The 19,602-nt window shown below is 31.2% G+C and overlaps 1 protein-coding gene across 1 annotated transcript in view; it reads right to left on the bottom strand.

Moving 5' to 3' along the window:
- The window catches only part of LOC125645716 (nuclear pore complex protein Nup160-like), a 77,919-nt gene that overhangs the window by 23,296 nt on the left and 35,021 nt on the right, over nt 1–19,602 (bottom strand).

Raw genomic sequence — 19,602 nt, 5'->3', positions numbered from 1 at the left:
AGCTGATTTACTCCTAGGTAAATCAACATAAACTTTTATAAACATCCGCCATTAAATAATCCATGTAACTTTTCTGAATTAATCTAATTTTGATAATTGACATGTAAATAAATGCAATGATATTGTATTCAAATCAATTTGAATACAAGATTTCGATCAAATTAATACTGATATACATAGAAAAATAAAAGATAAGGTTGAAAATTGTCGTTTGTAGCGCAGCGTCACCTATAAACATTGATAGGGAAACGAACGACAACTGCACACAAGCCCTATTGACACCGTGGCGCGAAATATCGAATATGGTGCGAAACCTCAGAAAATTTACAAGAAATAACTCTACAACATTGTGTACGTGTATATATTTGTTGTTTTTTTTAATGTGATATAAAAAATGCTTGATGTTACATGTAGATTGAATTAAAACACGTCATTCCCAGTCAACAACTTTCGATTGGGATCGGAATACGAAATAAAATTTCTTATATCCGGTGGCAAAGTGAAACTGCTTCATGCTTCAAGTTATTGAATTACGTAGTAATTGCACGTTACACATTAGAGAACTGTTCCTTTTAATAAAGAAAGTCACAAAATAGATACAAAATGAGTGTACCTTATTCATTACTGTTACCGAGCTTTCGTCGACTATAATCTCGAAATGGCGTGTTTCGCTGCGCTTGATGACGGTAAGGTCCACATTTTCTACGTGAGTAGTGTGATATTTGTTTATGAATTTTTTGCGCATACATGGTATGTCTCGGCTAGGAATAATGGAAACTTTCTCACCTATGTATGTAAAGACATATTAATCTCTATTTTTAAAAATGTAGAACACTTTTATCAAATGACAATGTTTGAAAACGCTTAGAGCCCCGATGTCAGAATTTCCTTTTCCAAGACATCAATATGTCAAATTCATTATCCTTTTTGAATAGTATGTACCATATTTTGTACCAGTTATCCATTTTTAATCCCCGATTACAATGGGATTTTGCTGCACTCTGTAATGTTTGAGTGGATGTCATGAGTGTGTGTCAAACAGAAATTTTAAGAGCATGGAATAAGGTGCTGCCATGTATTACTTCACTATCAAAGTTTAACCCAGTTGCCACAATGTTGAATTTATGCTGCAAAAAGGATTGGAAATTGCTCTGGTCAAAACACATTGTTTATTTGTCTACAGATGAAAGAGACATGAGGATTCTCCCTCACAAACTGAAAAAAAAAATAGTTATGGATCTTGTATGTACATGTATAGTTTATTAATCACTATAGATTTCCAGCATCACAAGTCTGATTCCACTATATGCTTTCCATACTGTCAGGTTCATTCACCCCCTGTTTGAGCCAAAGTATAATATCCCAAATACCTTGGCAATAAATAACATTATTTGACTAGTGTTTCATTTTTAGCGGAGTTGCGATGAAGTCGAACTCGGCTTATGATCTGATGAAGTGCCTTTGGGCAGGCAGGCGGGCACGCATCAACATTTCATTTCCGCACCATAGCTCTTGAGCAAATTATAGGATCTCATTCAAACTTAGATGGATTGTCACCCTCAGTAAGATGAGGAAGCCTATCGATTCTGGGGTCACTAGGTCAAAGGTCAATGTCACTGGCTATAAATAGACTGAAATTTGGAGAAAATTTTGTTTTCCGCACCATAGCTCTTGAACGAATTATAGGATCTCAATCAAACTTAGATCGATGAAGTAAGACAAGAAGCCTATCGATTCCGGGGTCACAAGGTCAAAGTCACAGTGGCTATAAATAGACTGAAATTTGGAGAAAATTTTGCTTTCTGCACTATAATTTTTTAACAAATTATAGGATCTCAATTAAACTTAGATGGATCATCGCCCTTTATGAGACAAAGAAGCCTATTGATTTTGGTCAAGGGTTAAAGGTCAAGGTCACAAAGGATTTAAGTTGGCTGAAATCTAAGTACGCAAAATTTTGCTCCCTGCTTGATAATTCTTGAAAACTTTTCTGCCGGTTCCCTCTATGCCTATTCCTTGCGCAACTCGGCTTGTGCATTTCCGATGCCCGACAATTTTTAATTTTTTTGCATTTCATTTATTTTGAGTTATTATACAATTATTTACCATTCCATTGATCCTCTACAGGACTGTAGTATACTCAGGTGACAGTTTAGCATATTGGACTACCTTTTCAAGTAATGAATTCTTAGAATTAGCTATAACTAGGATTAAACTTGAATGTATATATACAGGGGGAAAACTTCTTCATAACTGCAAGGCATTGATAACCATATTGATTTGAATGTTTGGGCCATAATATGTGGTCACATTTTTCATGAGAATATAAAGGGGTGAAATTCTAGAAAACAACAACACGACTTCAGTTACTCGAGGAGCGTTGTGGCCCATGGGCCTTCCATTATCCATGTTTGCTGTTGTAACGCTTTGAAAAACAACAACAGTTGATTTGTATCTAAAATCATGATAATATTCAGTCATTTATCCCCCTACCCTTCCAGTACTATCTTTTCTAACTGAATTTCCACAACGTTCAACTCCCACGAGTACTTTAAGTACTTTGATTTTTACCTTATTATTACTGTTTCTACCTTATTATTACTGTTTCTGTCTTATTATTGCTGTTTCTGTCTTATTATTACTGTTTCTACCTTATTATTGCTGTTTCTACCTTATTATTACTGTTTCTGTCTTATTATTATTGTTTTTACCTTATTATTACTGTTTCTGTCTTATTATTACTGTTTCTACCTTATTATGTTCCCCAAACAAAGTTTGGGAACATATTGTTTTTACTCTGTTTCTTATTATGTTCCCCAAACGAAGTTTGGGAACATATTGGTTTTACTCTGTTTCTTATTATGTTCCCCAAACAAAGTTTGGGAACATATTGGTTTTACTCTGTTTCTTATTATTATTATTATTATTCTTTCTTTATTCTTGTCACCCTTTTTTGTCCACGAGTGTTCTCAGAAACTACTGAAGGGATCAATATGAAACCTTTTTAGGATGATAGAATACCCTATGTAGATGTGCGGAACGAACGTCATTTTGTCTGAAAATGCATGCATGTGCATGCACGTGCATTGAATTTTTCGTTTACAAACATTGGAATTCGTCTAACTTTTTTATTTTTCGATGAAATCGTTTGATATTTATATTGCAGGTATAACTTGAGACCCTTAACCGTTTGGCATCGTCAAAATTTCAATTCTGCACGCGTATGCACGTGTGCTTCAATTTGATTGGATAAGACAAAACCGTTTATAACTTTCATGTAAATTAAGACTATTTAATGATATTTGCAGGATATGTAAAGATTATAAATATCTACAAATCTATGTTATAAAATTTGAAAACGCGCATGCGCACGCACGTGCATTGGCATTTGAATATTCAATTCTTTCAATGGCCATAACTTTTTTGTTTTTTGTCAAAATCTTTTCAAACTTGTATTGTATATGTATCTTGATATTCTTAACAAAAGAAAACAGTCATAATAACTATCCGGCACGTGCATGCACGTGTGTTTAATTCTGATTGGACGATTTTCAAATCGCCATAACTTTCTTATAAATGATGGAAACAATATGAAATTCATACTGTAAGTATATCTATCAAATGTCTATTGAATGACATCAACATTGATGCTGAGTCATACTCACGTGCCCGTGTATGCACGTGCATATCTTTTCTTTCATTTTTCGGGTACTAAAATGGTCATAACTATTGAATTAAAAACTGAAATGAATTCAAATTTACCCTGAGGATCTATGATATGAATGTCTATGAAATGGTGTCAACAAATTTTCCATTATCAAAATTGCGTGCGCGTGAATGCGCGTGCATTGTAATTTTTGACGTCTAAATTTAATTATTGGTCTATAACATTTTGAGATTGCAATGAATAGGTTTGAAAATTAGGTTGCAGGTATGTTTTGGGCCTCTCAATTTATTAATAGTCTCAAAATCACTTCCCTGCACGCGCATGCACGTGCGCTTAATTCTGATTGGACGATTTTGAAATCCCAATAACTTTCTTAAGAGTGAAGCGATCGATACCAAATTCATATAGTAAGTATATTGTTCAAATGTCTATTGAATAGCATCAACAAAATTGTTGTGTGGTACTCACGCGCACGTGTATGCACGTGCATTGATTTCGGTCTTTGTAGTTTTGAGTTGCCATTAATTTCTCGTTTTTCATTGAACAGTTGTGAAACTTCTCTTGTACTCATATAGTAAGACTTCTGATGTATCGAGATGGTCGAATTATGTATATGCACGTGCATGCACGTACGTGCACGTGCACAAAACTCTCAGATCTTTACAACTGATTTGTATTAGTATGAAATGGACTGAACTTTATAAGATAGTTATATATTCACGTTTCACAGTTTGCAAAGGTCAAAACCACTTGTACTGAAATAAATGACACCACTTGCTAAATGGGGGAATGTTTGGGGAACATCTGTAACGGTCCCCGTTACAATCAGTACTAGTTATTATTATTAAGGTCTTCCGTTTCCAACTGTTTATTATTATTATTATTTTTTTTTTTTTTCCCTTTCGTCTCCGAGACCGTTGGATGGATTTTCCTGAAACTTTCACAGATTATAGACAACGATGGTACCTCGAGGCATTTTTTTCATTTTTTCAAAATTCACTTCCGTTCGTCAGATACGTCCGATTTTCCGGTTTTTGAAAGAAACTTTGTCCGGGGGTAAACTTGAAAACCACTAAAGATAATCGAATGAAACTTTCAGGGATGATAGATCTATCTTCTCTATGGTGCATGCACGTAATATTTTTTGTCGCCGTCACTTCCGGTCGTCACCGGAAGTGATTAAAGGAATCATAAATTTCAAACTTTTTTCTTTCAAATTGAAACCTATTTCGGTTTACTATATCTTGTTCTAATTCTCAAAAAGTATTGACCCCACCGGAAGTTGAATCTCCAACTTCCGGTTATATCAGAGAAAGACTATTCATTCTCTCATTTTTCAGTGCCATAAATCTCGGTCATGAAACTAGTTAATGAGTTGAGTTTTACATATATTATAGTTACTATAAATTTCTAGAGTAACGTCAAATGTTTTTGTGAAATTCACTTCCGGTCGGCAAATACGTCTTATTAGCTCTTTTCGTTGTCTAGCGTTTTTCTCAGAAACAGTAAAAGATAGAGTCACCAAATTTTCAGAGTGAATAGATCTCACTTTGTAGGCGTGCAGGAGGAGGTTAAGAATGTCGGCCGTCACTTCCGGTCGTCACCGGAAGTGATTAATGAATCATAAATTTCAAACTTTTTTCTTTCAAATTGAAACCTATATCGGTTTTCTAGGTCTTGTTCTAATTCTTAAAAAATGTTGACCCCACCGGAAGTTGAATTTCCAACTTCCGGTTATATCAAAGAAAGACTATTCATTCTCTCATTTTTCAGTGCCATAAATCTCGGTCATGAAACAAGTTAATGATTTGAATTTTATATATGTTATAGATACTATAAATGTCTAGAGTATATTTAAATATTTTTGTAAAATTCACTTCCGGTCGTGAGATATGGGGTGGACATATTCAAACCTTGTCTTTTCACTTTCTCAATAATGAATATAGATAGATGCTTGAAACTTCTAGAGTTCATCAACTAACATTAGTCCAATGTACACATACATTCAATTTTTGCATCCGTCACTTCCGGTCTCTACCGAAAGTATTTGAAAAAATGTCGATTTTTCGATTTCTTCGAGTCTGGATATATTTTCTTGATATTTTCAGGAATAATGTCTGATGAAATGACCTTGCTATAATTATTTTTGTTTTTACAAAATTCACTTCCGGTCGGAAAATAGGGCAGATTTTCTGTTTCTCAAAAGGAATTTTGTCCAGCATTTTACTTCGAAAAGGTAAAATATAGGTTCATCAAATATTCAGGGATGATCAATCTCCGTTTGTAAGAGTGCAGTAGGGGGTTGAACATGTCGACCCTCACTTCCTGTCGTCACCGGAAGTGATTGAAAGAATCGCAAATTTCAAACTTTTTCCTTTAAATTGAAACCTATACTAGTTTATTAACTCTCATTCAAAGTGTCAAAAGAATATTGACTCTGTCGGTAGTCAAAACGACTACTTCCGGTTTCTTGATAAAATGACTTTTTACTTTTCGTCTCTTTGTCCCCATCAATCTCGCTTATATTTGAAGTCTTTCATATGATTTTCACATGTCTTAATAAAAGTATCAACTTCTAAAGTTTTGATAATTTTGTTTTTCAAAATTGACTTCCAGTCGGTAGTAACCTACTACTTTTTCTTTCTTTAGTCTACTTCTTTTTGTTGAGAACTCTTTCAGATAGAGACTTGAAATTCTCAGGGAATATCAACAGTAAAGAGTCGCTGTCATTTATAGGAAAACGCATCTGAATAGTACTTCCGGTCGTCACTGGAAGTTACGAGAAAGGAGTAAAAATTTCAATAATACATTTCTCATTCATTGTTAAGGCACATTTTCTGATACATTTAAATGGTTTTTGTAGGAATAGAAAGCTCTTAACCGGAAGTGGTCTAACGGAAGACCTACTCATTACTAGTAATGAGTGTCTAGTTATTATTATTAAGGTCTTCCGTTTCCAACGGAAGACCTTCTAGTGATTCTACTGTTTATTAAGGTCTTCCGTCTCCTGCGGAAGACCTTACTATTATTGTTCGCGTTCTTCTTCTTCATTATTAAGGTCTTCCGTCTCCTGCGGAAGACCTTACTATTATTGTTCGCGTTCTTCTTCTTCATTATTATTATTATTATTTTCCTTGGTAGTACACGCGTTTTTCTCAGCCATTTCTCGATCGATTTTCACGAAATTTTCAGGAAAGATGTCTTTTGGTGACGAGACTTTGCTTGCAAAATTTCGTGCTTGACGTCACTTCCGGTCAGGAGTTATCTCTCTTTTAGTGACTTTTTGAAGGGCCTTGTTGTCCACACATCTCCTCCGTCAGTTTTGAAGCTAGAGTCTTGAAATTTCTACACAAGATAGAGTAAACATTTTAGAAGATTTGTGGGGGATTCGATTTTACCGGAGGCGATTTGCCTAAACGCTCGCCTGGACCAGAAAAAATGGATGCCAAAATTTTTCGCCGATTTCGGCGATTTTTGACCTTTGATCTCCAATATCTTTTTTCTTGCAAATATTTTGTTAAGACATGTAGAACAAAAGTTGTGCACATTTACGAGATCTTTTCGAAAATATCAAGATTTAGGGGCTAGCCCCTTCAATTAGGGATCTAGAAGGGCTCAAAGTCTAGATCAAATATCTCAAAAATCGTTAATATTTTGGTATAAGTCAAAGAACAAAAAATGTTCATCTCAACAATCCAAATCTATTCATATAAAAATTTAGGTCCTATGTTACGTAATAAGGGATTTTAAGGGCCAAAACCATAAATTTTTTACCCCTTGTATCTCGAAAACGACAAATATTTTGAAAAGCAATAAAGAACAAAAGTTGTTCAGAATGATGATCTGAACAATATGCATATTTCGTTTTTACCCTATGTGGCCCCGTTAGGGAGCTACAGTTTGGCCCCTAAAAATTACTTCTAGAAATAACTCGAGAACGGTAAAGAATTTCTAAATACTTGTTGAACAAAAAATGTTTGAAATGTCATGACCTTTCTTACGATATCAAGCAAAAGGGGCTGATCCTTTAAATTAGGGGCCCAGAAGGGTCCAAAGGTTGATGAGAATATCTCAGAAACTATTAATATTTTGTAATAAGTCATTGAAGCGGAAATGTTCATCTAAACGAGCTTGTTCTTATCAAATCAAAAAGTAGGTCATATGTTACGTAATAAGGGATTTTAAGGGCCAAAATCATAAATAATTGACGCCTCATATCTTGAAAACGACAAATATTTTGAAAAGCATTATTGAACAAAAGTTGTTCAGAATGATAATCTAAACAATATGTACATTTCGTTTTTTTCCTATGTGGCCCCGTTAAGGAGCTACAGTTTGGCCCCATAATATTTCTTGTAGAGATAACTCGAGAACGGTAAAGAATTTCTAAATACTTGTTGAGCAAAAAATGTTTAAAATGACAAGGCCTTTCTTACGATATCAAGCAAAACGGGCTGGCCCTTTAAATTAGGGGTTCAGAAGGGTCCAAATGTTTTTGAGAATATCTCAGAAACTATTAATATTTTATAATAAGTTGTAGAAGCGGAAATGTTCATCTCAACGAGCTTGATCTTATCAAATCAAAAAGTAGGTCATATGTTACGTAATAAGGGATTTTAAGGGCCAAAATCATAAATAATTGACGCCTCATATCTTGAAAACGACAAATATTTTGAAAAGCATTATTGAACAAAAGTTGTTCAGAATGATAATCTAAACAATATGTACATTTCGTTTTTTTCCTATGTGGCCCCGTTAAGGAGCTACAGTTTGGCCCCATAATATTTCTTGTAGAGATAACTCGAGAACGGTAAAGAATTTCTAAATACTTGTTGAGCAAAAAATGTTTAAAATGACAAGGCCTTTCTTACGATATCAAGCAAAACGGGCTGGCCCTTTAAATTAGGGGTTCAGAAGGGTCCAAATGTTTTTGAGAATATCTCAGAAACTATTAATATTTTATAATAAGTTGTAGAAGCGGAAATGTTCATCTCAACGAGCTTGATCTTATCAAATCAAAAAGTAGGTCATATGTTACGTAATTAGAGATTTTAAGGGCCAAAATCGTAAATATTTGACGCCTCATATCTTTAAAACGACATATTTTTTGAAAAGCATTATTGAACAAAAGTTGTTCAATGTGTCATAACCTATCGATCAATATCAAAAAATGGGTCTGTGGGCCTCATGGCTCGCCTGTAGAGTCGATTTTTGTCGATATCAGTCGATTTCAAAAACTTGTAACTGGTAAATATTTTGTAAGGACATATTGAACAAAAGTTGTTCAGTTTATCGAGATCTATCGATTGATATCAAGAAATAGGCCTATGGTCCTAATGGCTCGCCTGTAGAGTCGATTTTTTGTCGATATCGGTCGATCTCAATAACTTTTTACAGGTAAATATTTTGTAAAGACATATAGAACTAAAGTTGTTGAGTCTAAAGAAGGCTAACAAATGACATCAAGAAATAGGCCCGCGGGCCTTATGGCTCGCCAGAAGAGTCGAATTTCAAACGAATTTCACCGCAACTTTGCTTCAGAAGCTTATGATATGAAAAATTGATTATATCTAAAGTGTCTTAAAGTCGGAAACTAAATTGGGACTCATTTGTCTTCTTTTTTTTTTTTTTTTTTAACTCCGAGTGCATCAACAAATCGGACGGAAGACCTACTCGTTGCTCGCAACGAGATCGTGTCTAGTTATTATTATTTTTTTTTTTTTCCCTTTCGTCTCCGAGACCGTTGGATGGATTTTCCTGAAACTTTCACAAGTTATAGGGAACGATGGTACCTCGAGGCATTTTTTTCATTTTTCCAAAATTCACTTCCGTTCGTCAGATACGTCCGATTTTCCGGTTTTTGAAAGAAACTTTGTCCGGGGGTAAACTTGAAAACCACTAAAGATAATCGAATGAAACTTTCAGGGATGATAGATCTATATTCTCTATGGTGCATGCACGTAATATTTTTTGTCGCCGTCACTTCCGGTCGTCACCGGAAGTGATTAAATAAATCATTAATTTCAAACTTTTTTCTTTTAAATTGAAACCTACTTTGGTTTACTATATCTCGTTCTAAATCTCAAAAAATGTTGACCCCACCGGAAGTTGAATCTCCAACTTCGGTTATATCAAAGAAAGACTATTCATTCTCTCATTTTTCAGTGCCATAAATCTCGGTCATGAAACTAGTTAATGAGTTGAGTTTTACATATATTATAGTCACTATAAATGTCTAGAGTAACGTCAAATATTTTTGTAAAATTTACTTCCGGTCGGCAAATACGGCTTATGAGCTGTTTTCGTTGTCAATCGTTTTTCTCAGAAACGGTAAAAGATAGAGTCACCAAATTTTCAGATTTAATAGACCTCACTTTGTAGGCGTGTAGTAGGGGGGTAAGAATGTCGGCCGTCACTTCCGGTCGTCACCGGAAGTGATTAATAAATCATAAATTTAAAACTTTTTTCTTTGAAAATGAAACCTATATCGGTTTATTAGGTCTCGTTCTAATTCTCAAAAACTATTGACCCCACCGGAAGTTGAAACTCCAACTTCCGGTTATATCAAAGAAAGTCTGTTCATTCTCTCATTTTTCAGTGCCATAAATCTCGGTCATAAAACAAGTTAATGATTTGAATTTTACATATGTTATAGACACTATAAATGTGTAGAGTAAATTTAAATATTTTTGTAAAATTCACTTCCGGTCGTGAGATATGGGGTGGACATATTCAAACCTTGTTTTTTCAGTTTCTCAATAATGAATATAGATACACGTTTGAAACTTGTAGAGTTGATCAACTAACATTAGTCCATTGTACACATACATTCAATTTTTTTGTCCGTCACTTCCGGTCTATACCGGAAGTATTTGAAAAATGTCGATTATCCGATTTCTTCCAGTGATTTCTGAGAGATGGTGGATAAATTTTCTTGAAATTTTCAGGAATAATGTCTTATGAAAGGACTTTGCTATAACTATTTTTCTTTTTACAAAATTCACTTCCGGTCGGAAAATATGGGCGATTTTCTGTTTCTCAAAAGGAATTTTGTCCAGCAATTTTCTTGGAAAAGGTAAAATATACCTTCATCAATTATTCAGAAATTATAAATCTCCGTTTGCAGTCGTGCAGTAGGGGGTTGAACATGTCGACCGTCACTTCCTGTCGTCACCGGAAGTGATTGAAAGAATCGCAAATTTCAAATTTTTTCTTTTAAATTGAAACCTATACTAGTTTATTAAGTCTCTTTGAAAGTGTCAAAAGAATATTGACTCCGTTGGTAGTCAAAACAACTACTTCCGGTTTCTTGATAAAATACCTTTTTACTTTTTATCTCTTTGTCCCCATAAATCTCGCTTATATTTGAAGTCTTTCATATGATTTTCACATGTCATAATAAAAGTATCAACTTCTAAAGTTTTGATAATTTTGTTTTTCAAAATTGACTTCCGGTAGGTAGTAACCTACTACTTTTTCTTTCTTTAGTCTACTTGTTTTTGTTGAGAATTCTTTGAGATAGAGACGTGAAATTTTCAGGGAATATAGACGGTAAAGAGTCGCTGTCATTTATGGGAAAACGCATAATAAAAGTACTTCCGGTCATCACCGGAAGTTACGAGAAATGAGTAAAAGGTTCGATAATACATTTCTCATTCATTGTTAAGGCTTATTTTCTGATATATTTAAATGGTTTTCGTAGGAACAGAAAGCTCTTTACCGGAAGTGGTCTAACGGAAGACCTACTCATTACTAGTAATGAGTTTCTAGTAATTATTCTTTTTCTCCGGTACTTTTTTGTCCGGTAGTGTTCTCAGGAACTACAAAAGGGATCGATATGAAACTTTCCAGGATGATAGTATAGCGTTTGTAGATGTGCATAGTGATAGTCATTTTGTTTGCACGTGCATGCACGCGCGCGCACGTGCATTGCAATTTTGGTACAAAAAATGGAAAATCAGAATATTGAAGGAAGTGATATCAAACCTAAATAGGATGATAGTATATCATTTGTACATATGAAAAATAATAGTTATTTTGCCAGCACGCGCACGCATGCGCGTGCACGCGCATTACAAAATTTGTACGCTAACTTTGGAATCAGTCTAACTTTTTTGTTGTTCATTGAAATGGCTTGAAATTCATATCATAGGTAGATATTGAGACCCTTAACTGATTTACATGGTCAAAATTACCAATTTGCACGCGCATGCACGTGCGCTTCATTTTGATTGGATAATGCTAAAACGTTTGTAACTATCTTATTTATGAAGCGAATGAGATGATATTCACAGCATACGTAGACAATATGTGTATCTATATGTGGGTGTAACAAAAAATGCCAATGCACACGCGCATGCGCGTGCAACGTTTTTTAAATATTCAATTTTTAAAGGACGATAACGTTTTTGTTTTTCATCAAATTCTATTCATATTAGGGGTTTAGATGTATCTTGGTACTCCTTACAAATTGCTGTGGTTAGAATTACTGCTCAGCACGTGCATGCACGTGTGCTGATTTCTGATTGGACGATTTTAAAATCGCTATAACTTCCTTATATTTGGTGGAAACGTTATGAAATTCATACTGTGGGTATATGATACAAATGCCTGTTGAACGACATCAACAAAAATTCGGAATCATACACGCGTGCGCGTGTATGCACGTGCAACGCTTTCTTTCATTTCTTGGTACTGAAATGACCATATTGAACGTACTACATGTAATTAAAGGCTAAAATAAAATGATTTTTTCCTATAGATTCACAAGGACATCACTTTTTAATTGGGGGAGGTTTGGGGAACATCTGTAATGGTCCCCGTTACAATTAGAACTAGTTATTACTGTTTCTGTCTTATTATTGCTGTTTCTGTCTTATTATTGCTGTTTCTACCTTATTATTGCTGTTTCTGTCTTATCATTATTGTTTTTACCTTATTATTACTGTTTCTGTCTTATTATTATTGTTTCTGTCTTATTATTACTGTTTCTACCTTATTATTACTGTTTCTGTCTTATTATTACTGTTTCTGTCTTATTATTACTGTTTCTGTCTTATTATTGCTGTTTCTACCTTATTATTACTGTTTCTGTCTTATTATTACTGTTTCTACCTTATTATTACTGTTTCTACCTTATTATTACTGTTTCTGTCTTATTATTGCTGTTTCTGTCTTCTCATTGTGTTTCTGTCTTTTTATTACTGTTTCTACCTTATTATTACTGTTTCTACCTTATTATTACTGTTTCTGTCTTATTATTGCTGTTTCTACCTTATTATTACTGTTTCTGTCTTATTATTATTGTTTTTACCTTATTATTACTGTTTCTGTCTTATTATTACTGTTTCTACCTTATTATTACTGTTTCTGTCTTATTATTCTGTTTCTGTCTTATTATTACTGTTTCTGTCTTATTATTACTGTTTCTACCTTATTATTACTGTTTCTGTCTTATTATTATTGTTTTTACCTTATTATTACTGTTTCTGTCTTATTATTACTGTTTCTACCTTATTATTACTGTTTCTGTCTTATTATTCTGTTTCTACCTTATTATTACTGTTTCTGTCTTATTATTGTGTTTCTGTCTTATTATTACTGTTTCTGTCTTATTATTACTGTTTCTACCTTATTATTACTGTTTCTACCTTATTATTACTGTTTCTGTCTTATTATTGCTGTTTCTGTCTTATTATTACTGTTTCTGTCTTATTATTGCTGTTTCTACCTTATTATTACTGTTTCTGTCTTATTATTATTGTTTTTACCTTATTATTACTGTTTCTGTCTTATTATTACTGTTTCTACCTTATTATTACTGTTTCTGTCTTATTATTACTGTTTCTACCTTATTATTACTGTTTCTACCTTATTATTGCTGTTTCTACCTTATTATTACTGTTTCTGTCTTATTATTCTGTTTCTACCTTATTATTCTGTTTCTGTCTTATTATTACTGTTTCTGTCTTATTATTACTGTTTCTACCTTATTATTACTGTTTCTACCTTATTATTACTGTTTCTGTCTTATTATTCTGTTTCTACCTTATTATTACTGTTTCTGTCTTATTATTGCTGTTTCTGTCTTATTATTACTGTTTCTGTCTTATTATTATTGTTTTTACCTTATTATTACTGTTTCTGTCTTATTATTACTATTTCTACCTTATTATTGCTGTTTCTACCTTATTATTACTGTTTCTACCTTATTATTACTGTTTCTGTCTTATTATTACTGTTTCTGTCTTATCATTGTGTTTCTGTCTTTTTATTACTGTTTCTACCTTATTATTACTGTTTCTACCTTATTATTACTGTTTCTACCTTATTATTACTGTTTCTGTCTTATTATTGCTGTTTCTACCTTATTATTACTGTTTCTACCTTATTATTACTGTTTCTGTCTTATTATTACTATTTCTGTCTTATTATTACTGTTTCTGTCTTATTATTATTACTGTTTCTACCTTATTATTACTGTTTCTACCTTATTATTACTGTTTCTGTCTTATTATTATTGTTTTTACCTTATAATTACTGTTTCTGTCTTATTATTCTGTTTCTACCTTATTATTCTGTTTCTGTCTTATTATTACTGTTTCTGTCTTATTATTACTGTTTCTACCTTATTATTACTGTTTCTACCTTATTATTGCTGTTTCTACCTTATTATTACTGTTTCTACCTTATTATTACTGTTTCTGTCTTATTATTCTGTTTCTACCTTATTATTCTGTTTCTGTCTTATTATTATTGTTTCTGTCTTATTATTACTGTTTCTACCTTATTATTACTGTTTCTACCTTATTATTACTGTTTCTGTCTTATTATTGCTGTTTCTACCTTATTATTACTGTTTCTGTCTTATTATTGCTGTTTCTGTCTTATTATTACTGTTTCTGTCTTATTATTACTGTTTCTGTCTTATCATTGTGTTTCTGTCTTTTTATTACTGTTTCTACCTTATTATTACTGTTTCTACCTTATTATTACTGTTTCTGTCTTATTATTGCTGTTTCTGTCTTATTATTACTGTTTCTGTCTTATTATTGCTGTTTCTACCTTATTATTACTGTTTCTGTCTTATTATTGCTGTTTCTACCTTATTATTACTGTTTCTGTCTTATTATTGCTGTTTCTGTCTTATCATTGTGTTTCTGTCTTTTTATTACTGTTTCTACCTTATTATTACTGTTTCTGTCTTATTATTGCTGTTTCTACCTTATTATTACTGTTTCTGTCTTATTATTATTGTTTTTACCTTATTATTACTGTTTCTGTCTTATTATTCTGTTTCTACCTTATTATTCTGTTTCTGTCTTATTATTACTGTTTCTGTCTTATTATTACTGTTTCTACCTTATTATTACTGTTTCTACCTTATTATTGCTGTTTCTACCTTATTATTACTGTTTCTGTCTTATTATTCTGTTTCTACCTTATTATTCTGTTTCTGTCTTATTATTACTGTTTCTGTCTTATTATTACTGTTTCTACCTTATTATTACTGTTTCTACCTTATTATTACTGTTTCTGTCTTATTATTGCTGTTTCTGTCTTATTATTACTGTTTCTGTCTTATTATTGCTGTTTCTACCTTATTATTACTGTTTCTGTCTTATTATTGCTGTTTCTGTCTTATTATTACTGTTTCTGTCTTATTATTACTGTTTCTGTCTTATCATTGTGTTTCTGTCTTTTTATTACTGTTTCTGTCTTATTATTACTGTTTCTGTCTTATTATTGCTGTTTCTGTCTTATTATTACTGTTTCTACCTTATTATTACTGTTTCTACCTTATTATTGCTGTTTCTACCTTATTATTACTGTTTCTGTCTTATTATTCTGTTTCTACCTTATTATTCTGTTTCTGTCTTATTATTACTGTTTCTGTCTTATTATTACTGTTTCTACCTTATTATTACTGTTTCTACCTTATTATTACTGTTTCTGTCTTATTATTACTGTTTCTGTCTTATTATTACTGTTTCTGTCTTATTATTACTGTTTCTACCTTATTATTACTGTTTCTACCTTATTATTACTGTTTCTGTCTTATTATTACTGTTTCTGTCTTATTATTGCTGTTTCTGTCTTATTATTACTGTTTCTGTCTTATTATTACTGTTTCTACCTTATTATTACTGTTTCTGTCTTATTATTGCTGTTTCTACCTTATTATTACTGTTTCTACCTTATTATTACTGTTTCTGTCTTATTATTGCTGTTTCTGTCTTATTATTACTGTTTCTGTCTTATTATTGCTGTTTCTACCTTATTATTACTGTTTCTGTCTTATTATTGCTGTTTCTACCTTACTATTACTGTTTCTGTCTTATTATTGCTGTTTCTGTCTTATCATTGTGTTTCTGTCTTTTTATTACTGTTTCTACCTTATTATTACTGTTTCTACCTTATTATTACTGTTTCTGTCTTATTATTATTGTTTTTACCTTATTATTACTGTTTCTGTCTTATTATTCTGTTTCTACCTTATTATTCTGTTTCTGTCTTATTATTACTGTTTCTACCTTATTATTACTGTTTCTACCTTATTATTGCTGTTTCTACCTTATTATTACTGTTTCTGTCTTATTATTCTGTTTCTACCTTATTATTCTGTTTCTGTCTTATTATTACTGTTTCTGTCTTATTATTACTGTTTCTACCTTATTATTACTGTTTCTACCTTATTATTACTGTTTCTGTCTTATTATTGCTGTTTCTGTCTTATTATTACTGTTTCTGTCTTATTATTGCTGTTTCTACCTTATTATTACTGTTTCTGTCTTATTATTGCCGTTTCTGTCTTATTATTACTGTTTCTGTCTTATTATTATTGTTTTTACCTTATTATTACTGTTTCTGTCTTATTATTACTATTTCTACCTTATTATTACTGTTTCTACCTTATTATTACTGTTTCTGTCTTATCATTGTGTTTCTGTCTTTTTATTACTGTTTCTACCTTATTATTACTGTTTCTACCTTATTATTACTGTTTCTACCTTATTATTACTGTTTCTGTCTTATTATTACTGTTTCTGTCTTATTATTATTGTTTCTGTCTTATTATTATTGTTTCTACCTTATTATTACTGTTTCTACCTTATTATTACTGTTTCTGTCTTATTATTGCTGTTTCTGTCTTATTATTACTGTTTCTGTCTTATTATTATTGTTTCTGTCTTATTATTACTGTTTCTGTCTTATCATTGTGTTTCTGTCTTTTTATTACTGTTTCTACCTTATTATTACTGTTTCTACCTTATTATTACTGTTTCTGTCTTATTATTCTGTTTCTACCTTATTATTCTGTTTCTGTCTTATTATTACTGTTTCTGTCTTATTATTACTGTTTCTGTCTTATTATTGCTGTTTCTACCTTATTATTACTGTTTCTACCTTATTATTACTGTTTCTGTCTTATTATTACTGTTTCTACCTTATTATTACTGTTTCTACCTTATTATTACTGTTTCTGTCTTATTATTGCTGTTTCTGTCTTATTATTACTGTTTCTGTCTTATTATTGCTGTTTCTACCTTATTATTACTGTTTCTGTCTTATTATTGCTGTTTCTGTCTTATTATTACTGTTTCTGTCTTATTATTATTGTTTTTACCTTATTATTACTGTTTCTGTCTTATTATTACTATTTCTACCTTATTATTACTGTTTCTACCTTATTATTACTGTTTCTGTCTTATCATTGTGTTTCTGTCTTTTTATTACTGTTTCTACCTTATTATTACTGTTTCTACCTTATTATTACTGTTTCTACCTTATTATTACTGTTTCTGTCTTATTATTACTGTTTCTGTCTTATTATTATTACTGTTTCTACCTTATTATTACTGTTTCTACCTTATTATTACTGTTTCTGTCTTATTATTATTGTTTTTACCTTATTATTACTGTTTCTGTCTTATTATTCTGTTTCTACCTTATTATTCTGTTTCTGTCTTATTATTACTGTTTCTGTCTTATTATTACTGTTTCTACCTTATTATTACTGTTTCTACCTTATTATTACTGTTTCTGTCTTATTATTGCTGTTTCTGTCTTATTATTACTGTTTCTGTCTTATTATTACTGTTTCTGTCTTATTATTACTGTTTCTGTCTTATCATTGTGTTTCTGTCTTTTTATTACTGTTTCTACCTTATTATTACTGTTTCTGTCTTATTATTGCTGTTTCTACCTTATTATTATTGTTTCTGTCTTATTATTACTGTTTCTGTCTTATTATTACTGTTTCTGTCTTATTATTACTGTTTTTACCTTATTATTATTGTTTCTACCTTATTATTACTGTTTCTGTCTTATTATTACTGTTTCTACCTTATTATTACTGTTTCTACCTTATTATTACTGTTTCTACCTTATTATTACTGTTTCTACCTTATTATTGCTGTTTCTGTCTTATCATTGTGTTTCTGTCTTATTATTACTGTTTCTGTCTTATTATTACTGTTTCTGTCTTATTATTACTGTTTCTACCTTATTATTACTGTTTCTACCTTATTATTACTGTTTCTGTCTTATTATTATTGTTTTTACCTTATTATTACTGTTTCTGTCTTATTATTCTGTTTCTACCTTATTATTCTGTTTCTGTCTTATTATTACTGTTTCTGTCTTATTATTACTGTTTCTACCTTATTATTACTGTTTCTACCTTATTATTGCTGTTTCTACCTTATTATTACTGTTTCTGTCTTATTATTCTGTTTCTACCTTATTATTACTGTTTCTGTCTTATTATTACTGTTTCTACCTTATTATTACTGTTTCTACCTTATTATTACTGTTTCTGTCTTATTATTGCTGTTTCTGTCTTATTATTACTGTTTCTGTCTTATTATTATTACTGTTTCTACCTTATTATTACTGTTTCTACCTTATTATTACTGTTTCTGTCTTATTATTACTGTTTCTACCTTATTATTCTGTTTTTGTCTTATTATTACTGTTTCTGTCTTATTATTACTGTTTCTACCTTATTATTACTGTTTCTACCTTATTATTACTGTTTCTGTCTTATTATTGCTGTTTCTGTCTTATTATTATTGTTTCTGTCTTTTTATTACTGTTTCTACCTTATTATTACTGTTTCTACCTTATTATTACTGTTTCTGTCTTATCATTGTGTTTCTGTCTTTTTATTACTGTTTCTACCTTATTATTACTGTTTCTGTCTTATTATTGCTGTTTCTACCTTATTATTACTGTTTCTACCTTATTATTACTGTTTCTGTCTTATTATTGCTGTTTCTGTCTTATTATTACTGTTTCTACCTTATTATTACTGTTTCTGTCTTATTATTACTGTTTCTGTCTTATTATTGCTGTTTCTGTCTTATTATTATTGTTTTTACCTTATTATTATTGTTTCTACCTTATTATTACTGTTTCTACCTTATTATTACTGTTTCTGTCTTATTATTGCTGTTTCTACCTTATTATTATTGTTTCTGTCTTATTATTACTGTTTCTGTCTTATTATTACTGTTTCTGTCTTATTATTACTGTTTTTACCTTATTATTATTGTTTCTACCTTATTATTACTGTTTCTGTCTTATTATTACTGTTTCTGTCTTATTATTACTGTTTCTGTCTTATTATTACTGTTTCTGTCTTATTATTACTGTTTCTACCTTATTATTACTGTTTCTACCTTATTATTACTGTTTCTGTCTTATTATTATTGTTTTTACCTTATTATTACTGTTTCTGTCTTATTATTACTGTTTCTACCTTATTATTCTGTTTCTGTCTTATTATTACTGTTTCTGTCTTATTATTACTGTTTCTACCTTATTATTACTGTTTCTACCTTATTATTGCTGTTTCTACCTTATTATTACTGTTTCTGTCTTATTATTCTGTTTCTACCTTATTATTACTGTTTCTGTCTTATTATTACTGT

This window comes from Ostrea edulis, chromosome 6 (genome assembly GCF_947568905.1).
Source record: "Ostrea edulis chromosome 6, xbOstEdul1.1, whole genome shotgun sequence".
NCBI classification, from domain to species: Eukaryota; Metazoa; Mollusca; class Bivalvia; order Ostreida; family Ostreidae; genus Ostrea; species Ostrea edulis.
Note: the sequence above shows the minus strand (reverse complement) of the source record. Positions and strands in the feature narration are given on the sequence as shown.